This window comes from Arachis ipaensis, chromosome B08, assembly GCF_000816755.2.
Source record: "Arachis ipaensis cultivar K30076 chromosome B08, Araip1.1, whole genome shotgun sequence".
NCBI classification, from domain to species: domain Eukaryota; kingdom Viridiplantae; phylum Streptophyta; class Magnoliopsida; order Fabales; family Fabaceae; genus Arachis; species Arachis ipaensis.
The window spans coordinates 45,274,504-45,281,385 of NC_029792.2; positions in this window are offsets into that span (position 1 = coordinate 45,274,504).

The following is a 6,882-nucleotide window of genomic DNA, read 5'->3' on the forward strand; positions in this document are numbered from 1 at the left end:
GCATTACCGAAATTGGAGTTTGGTGTGAACCTGTCAGAGCACAAAGCTAGTCTCACGTTTCTAAGCTCGCTCACAAATGTAGGATGGACCCGATAAAAATTCTTCTAGGTGGTGCGGTATTTATAATCCACAAACTAACCGGCAAGTGCACCGGGTCGTACCAAGTAATACCTCAGGTGAGTGAGGGTCGATCCCATGAGGATTGAAGGACTAAGCAATAATGGTTGATTAATTTACTTAGTTAGGAAAACAGAAAGTAGTGTTTAAATGTTCAAGGAGCATTAAACAATCGTTCAGAAATTAAAATAGTAAAGTAAATGAGTTGGGAATATGTATGGAGAAACAGTTAAGGTTTCAGAGTTATCTATTTTGTTCGGATTAACTTTTCTTACTAACTATTTTAATTATGCAGGATTTAATTCATGGCAAACTATGTGTGACTAGACCCTAATTCCTTAGACCTTTCTAGCCTCCTCTAAAATTCATCAACTGCCAATTCCTTGGTCAATTAATTTCAATTAGAGGGTGATGATCAAATTCCAGTTTATATGCCACAAAAATCCTAATTACCCAAATATAAAAGGATTATATGTCACATATCCCATTAAATCCAGATAATTAAAATTTAGGAGAAATTGTTTTCAAGCTATTGTTCAAGTAAAGAGCTTTTCCAAGTTATACAAGAACTCAATTAGAACATGGGTCATACTTCCGTTCCACCCAAGTTCATAAAATAAAGAACAAAAATAATTCTTAAATATAAATCAAGACATGAATTAAAATAGAAAAACAATAAAATCAATCCATACAATAGACAGAGCTCCTAACCTTAACAGTGGAGGTTTAGTTGCTCATGGTTCAGAGAAAAATAAGGATTGTAAATTGGAATGGAATAATGTTGTTTTGGAACCCCCCTGTTGGAATCCCCTTTTATATCTAATCCTAATTAATTTAAAAATCTATCTTCTAAAACTAAAATAATATCTTTTCCTTTTTTTTTAAATAAAATAAAGTTCAAATCAGAATTAATTAAAGCAGTCAGCATGTCTTCAATTTGATGGATGGGGACCACTTGCTTCGTAGGGTCCACGCCTAACTTTGAGTGGGCATAACTATTCTTGTGTGAATCTCCCTTGAGTCTCTGCTATCCTTTGGCTCTAGTCTGTGTTTCTAGGCCGAAAACTGGGTCGAAACTTGGCCTGAAATCACCCCCAGCGTTTTCTGCGTTTTTTGCATATCGCGCATGTCACGCGTATGCGTCAGGTACGCGCACGCGACACTGAGCAACTTTGCTTTTCACGCGTACGCTTCAAGTACACGCACGCGTCACCATGAATAGCTCCAAATCACGCGTACGCGTCAAGCACGCGCACGCATCGCTCCTCGCTGGTCAGCTCCTTGGTTTCCTCTCTTTCTCTGCAGAAACTCCATCAAATTCATCCGAATGCTACCTAAAATAAAAAAAATTGCACAAGACTCAAAGTAGCATCCATAGTGGCTAAAAGATAATAAATTTTTGATAAAACTTAACAAATTAAATGCAAATTCACTAGGAAAAGATAGGAAAGATGCTCACGCATCACTAGGCTTCACCGTGTGATGGATGCGTCATAGTTCCATCATCTCTCTTGTTGTTACTATGCCAGGTCATGTGAAGGGCCAAACTCATCGATGCATACAATCGTTTCAGCCTATGGATCAACAGCAGGTAGTGCATCCGTTTCATTGGAACTCTCTTTAGGCGTTTATTAATTTGTTCTCTCTCGACTTGGAACCTCGGTGATTTACAGAATTTGCATTCATCTAGGTCTGTATCTATCTTGTAATATAACATGCACCCATTCAAATAACAATCAATTTTCAACGATTTTAGACCCAATTTTGAAACTAGCTTCTTTGCTCCTAGTGGTTTCGTGGGATGCTAGAGGTCTCAAAAGGCACCAATTCGTTGCAAAGGGTGGCCCACTTATCAAAGACTCTTGCGTATGATTTGACTCTGACTTAATAGTCATCATTCTAATACATGCAAACAACTTTGAATGAACGCTTTCCTCAAACAACGGTCTCGCAGAAGATTCTAACAGATGATAAAATATCTTTGCCTCTGGGTTAGGCTCTTGTTCAAGCTTTTCCTGCTCTGTAACACCTGTTGCATCAAACACCATCTCGTTGTATCTTTGTTGGTTCCCATCCAAAGTCATGTCTTCGATGATTAGTTCTTTTTTGACCCGAATCCTCATTGATCGACAATCAGACCTATTGAAATTCAAGTCAGACCTGTTAATTTCCTGTTCGTCCACTTCTCCGTGCTCCATCCACATCCAATACCCATCATTGAACCCGTTACGGTAAAGGTGAAGCATTATATCTACAGGTCCTAACCACTTAGTCAACTGACACTTTTTGTACAGACACCTAGATACCCCTTCAGACCTAAACATTTCCATGCTGAACACATGCCCCACAAACACGTCAACTCCTCACAGAATTTAGGTTTTAATCCCCCATCCACCGTTATCTTTATCATACATCTATAGACAATGACTTGGAATCATTTTAAATAACACACCCTAGAATTCAACGAACAAGACAAAATTATTAAAGTTTTTACATAATTTGGCATAACATACCTTATAATTAGAATCTTCTGCAAACAAAACAATTTTTAAATCAAATCGCACGAAATTTTGGTAGAACTTCCCCTTAACTTAGAGATATCCATTAAATAAATATAATAATTTTCACAAAGGAAACAACTGCAAGCATGTATTAGAATAAACACAAATTCAATAACATATCAAATCCTAGTCGTTCTAGTGCGCAACCCCTTATAACTCTTCAATTTTCCAGTAAACAAGGGTTTCGAGAAGGCACCTCTATGTGATCTTCTCCCACTTCCGTCCTAAAACGCTATCTTAGGAAAAGTAAGTCGAACAGAAAACTTAAACAATTGATTATAGTTAGAGATAGAAAACCTACTTGAAACACAGATTCACAGAATACGGAAGAAGCAAAATCCAATTATTCTCAGAGAAATAACATTGTTCTAATGAAAAAGAAAACTTGTTAAACTCACTATGTGAAACTAATTAATTCAACAAACCAAACAAAGTCAAACAATGTTAATCTCACCCTACATAACTTACATTAACTTAATTATAATTTTTATTTACGTTAACTTAACATAAAAAATCCTATTCACAAACTGCATTACCTTATTTGAATCAATAATTTGATAATAAAGTACATAACATACTCACAACAAAAGCTGAGAAAACTATTAAAAACCCTAAACCAAACCTAAGCTCGGCATTTGTCTGGATTAGCCTCTATACCTCGGCTTGTTAGCAGAAAGCCTAAAAACTTGCCTTCTTGTACTGCAAAAGCGCACTTTTCTAGGTTTAGGCACATGTTGTAGCATCGAATTTAAGAAAAGATTTCAGTAAGGTCGTCGCATGCTTGTTTCCGAGATTTGTTTTGGCTACCATGTCATCGACATAGACCTCCATGTTTCGTCCGATCTGTTTTGCAAATACTCTGTCCATGAGACGTTGATAGGTTGCACCTGTATTCTTTAATCTGAAAGGCATAACTTTATAGCAATAATTACCATATTCAGTTATAAAAACAGTTTTATTTTGATCAGAGGGGTTCATAAGGATCTGGTATACCTAGAGTATGCATCCATAAAGCTAAGTGTTGCATAACCAAAAGCATTGTCTACTAAGGAATCAATAGATGGCAAAGGGTAAGAGTCTTTTGGGCATGCTTTGTTAAGATCAGTAAAATCAACACACATGTGCTATTTACCGTTGTGTTTGTTTACCATTACCACATTGGCCAACCATATTATAAATCTAATCTCTCGTATAAAACCGACATTAATGAGCTTTTGGGTTTCTTCTAAAGACGCTTACTTCTTCTCTGTGCTGAGGTTACATTTTTTCTGTGCTATAGGTCAGGCAGAGGGATTGAGTGCCAACTTGTGATAGATGATCAAAGGATCAATCCCGGGCATGTCAACAGGCGTCCATGTGAATATGTCGACATGTTGCTGCAAGAAGTTTTGAATTTCATTCTTTTATTCGGTGTCTAGGGTTATACCTACATAAGTATATTTGTTAGAATTATTATTGAAGTATATTTTTTGTAGGTCCTCCATTGGTGTTGGTCGTTCGAGGAATTTGGCTCGTGGGTCTAGTCTGTCAAAGCTGAGACCTCGGCAGAACTTTGGATGTCGTTTACTTGAGCTCCTATAGCTCAGTTTTGCAACTTTAGGCTGATGTTGTAACAACCAAATATTGAACATCATAGGTTTTAGATAGAGGGTGCTTACCCAGTGTGGTTTGTAACCACACAGATCCCAATACCAGGACTCGTTCACCTGAGAATTCGACCAAATCTCTACTGAAAGGTTGAAGTATGTTGTCACTGAGCTTCATTTTTTGAAATGTGGAAAAAAAGAGGACATTGGCACTGCTCCCTGGATCGAGCAGTACTTTTCTCACCAAGAGGTCACCTAACTAAATAGATATAACAACAGGATCGTCCAAGTTTATGATGTTGGTAAAATCGGCAAGCTCGAATGTCATTTGTGAAAGACAAGGAGGTAGCTTTGGTCCACTTGAGGCTCCTTCTACCAAGAGCATAGCTCGATAGGATCGTTTGCGTGCCGAGCTTAATGCTCCACCTCCTGCAAAACCTCCAAATATACAATTAAGAATACCTTGTTGTTGATTAGGGTGTTGGTGTGTTGCTTTCTCCTTTTCTCTAGAGTATTGCCCTGTAGAGGTGTTTTCGGTGGAATTTGTGGTCCGTTTCTGTATATGGCCACTGATGTACTTATCCCGATGACCCTACCAAGCTTATCGCTCTAATATGTCCTTAGCGATGACACATTCGTCAGTGGTATGCTCGTGCTTTTGGTGGAACATACAATATTTGGACTTGTCTGCATTCTTCATATCTTGGTAGGTACCGGCCTTTCTCGGGGGTTTGATGAGTTTGGAGTTCAAGATTTCCTTGATGATATCATCTCTCTTCGTGTTAAATTGTGTATATAAATCATACCGAGGAGTTAACTTGAAATTTTTCTTGCTTCTCGAGTTTTGTCCTCTTCTTTATTAGTGTGAGGTTTTTCTAATCTCGGAGCTTGGCCGAGATCTTTGATTTCCATCTAGCCTTTGGCTTCTTCGTGAAACACAGCGAGAGTCTTCGGCTTGGCCACGGTGATTACTTCTTGAAATTTTCCTGATCTGAGTCCACTCTTGATGGCATGTAGATGTACCTCATGATGAAGATCTAGTATGGTGATGGCTACCTTTGTGAAATGGGTGATGTAATCTTTCAGGCTCTCATTCTGACCTTGTTTGATTGTATTCAAATAGCCAGAATCGTGCAAGTAGATAGAAGAAGCAGCAAAGTGATATTCAAAAAGTTTTGCAAGTTCCTGAAATGATAAATAGAATCTGCAAGCAACGAACAAAATCAATCAAGTGCAAGACCGTCTAAAAAGGTAGGAAAACAACGACATAAAACAGGGTCAGAAGCACCGTTTACTATCATTATTGATTGAAATTTTTTGACGTGCTTCTTCGGGTCTCCTAATCCATCGTAAGGAGTTAAGTTCGTTGGCAAAGTGAATCTTCTGGGCATTTGAAAATTCATGATGTCAGCAGTAAATGGCCTTACAACGTTGTCGGACTCATTGTCTTTGTTTTTAGGCCGAGCTTCCTCGTGCCGAGGAGTTTCAGAAACGTGTGTCGGATCAAATTCGTGCTCTTCATCCTCCTCTCGTTCATTATTATTGCCATTATTTTCGATCCGAGCATTGGTCTGCTCGATTATCTGGTTCACCATCTTTTGATTTTCCTTTGCCATTCGTTGATTTGCTTGTTGCAGCTCAGTTATCATCCGAAAGAGTTCAGAGGGTGTTGGTGTAGGTAGATCAGCCATGGATGGGTAAAGAAGTTTTGAGGGCAATAAAAAGGGATAGGAAAAAAAAGGGTATGTCTTCGGCCCCATGGTGGACGCCAATTGCTCTGACCTGGAAGGCCGAGGTATAGTTCGTCTATAGTGAATCCTTGTACCGAGCTTCTAGGTCTCTGTTCTGGATTTTTATCTCTAGCAGGGATACACCTTGGCATGAAAGCGAACAACAAAAAAAGGGAGAAAAGTACCTGCAAAAGGCACTCCAATACTTAAGTCAGTTCAATGGATCCTTAAAAAAATACCTTACCTTCTTTATATGTAGGATGAAGTGTTAGCGGTTATGCTTGTTATGATTATTTTCATTGAAGAATATTTATATCATATTAGAACGTTACGATACTTGGTCGAACGTTTGATTTTGAAATGTGTCGTTTGACCGAATTATAACTCATTAAGTCGAGTTATAACGTACGATACCAAATTATAACTTTTAATTAGATTGTATTTTATATTAATTATTTTAAAATTTAAAATTTAATTTTTTATAAAATATTAATAAAAATATATATTTTAAATTTTAAATTATTTTTTATTTTTTATTTACATAGAATTAATTTTAACGATTTAATCGGTTACTTATCGATTAACAAGTTCAATCAGCAATTCCATTCTACAACTATGTCCTGGATCGTAATTGTCAATTTGTGATGCAAAATTGGGAGATGTGCCAAGAAAGGCCGCAAAGTAAGACTATGGAAACTTGACTTTATATGCGTTGGCAATGATGTGGGTTTGCATGAAAGGTGTTACTACTTACTAGAGTCAATTTAATCGGTGTGTTGATTCAAAGTTGTAATGTATTTTTAGGAAACTAAATGTGGGTAAAATTAATTAGTAAAAAATTAATTAAAAAAAAAACAATTTAAGTTATGTTGGTTTATTTTTTGACAG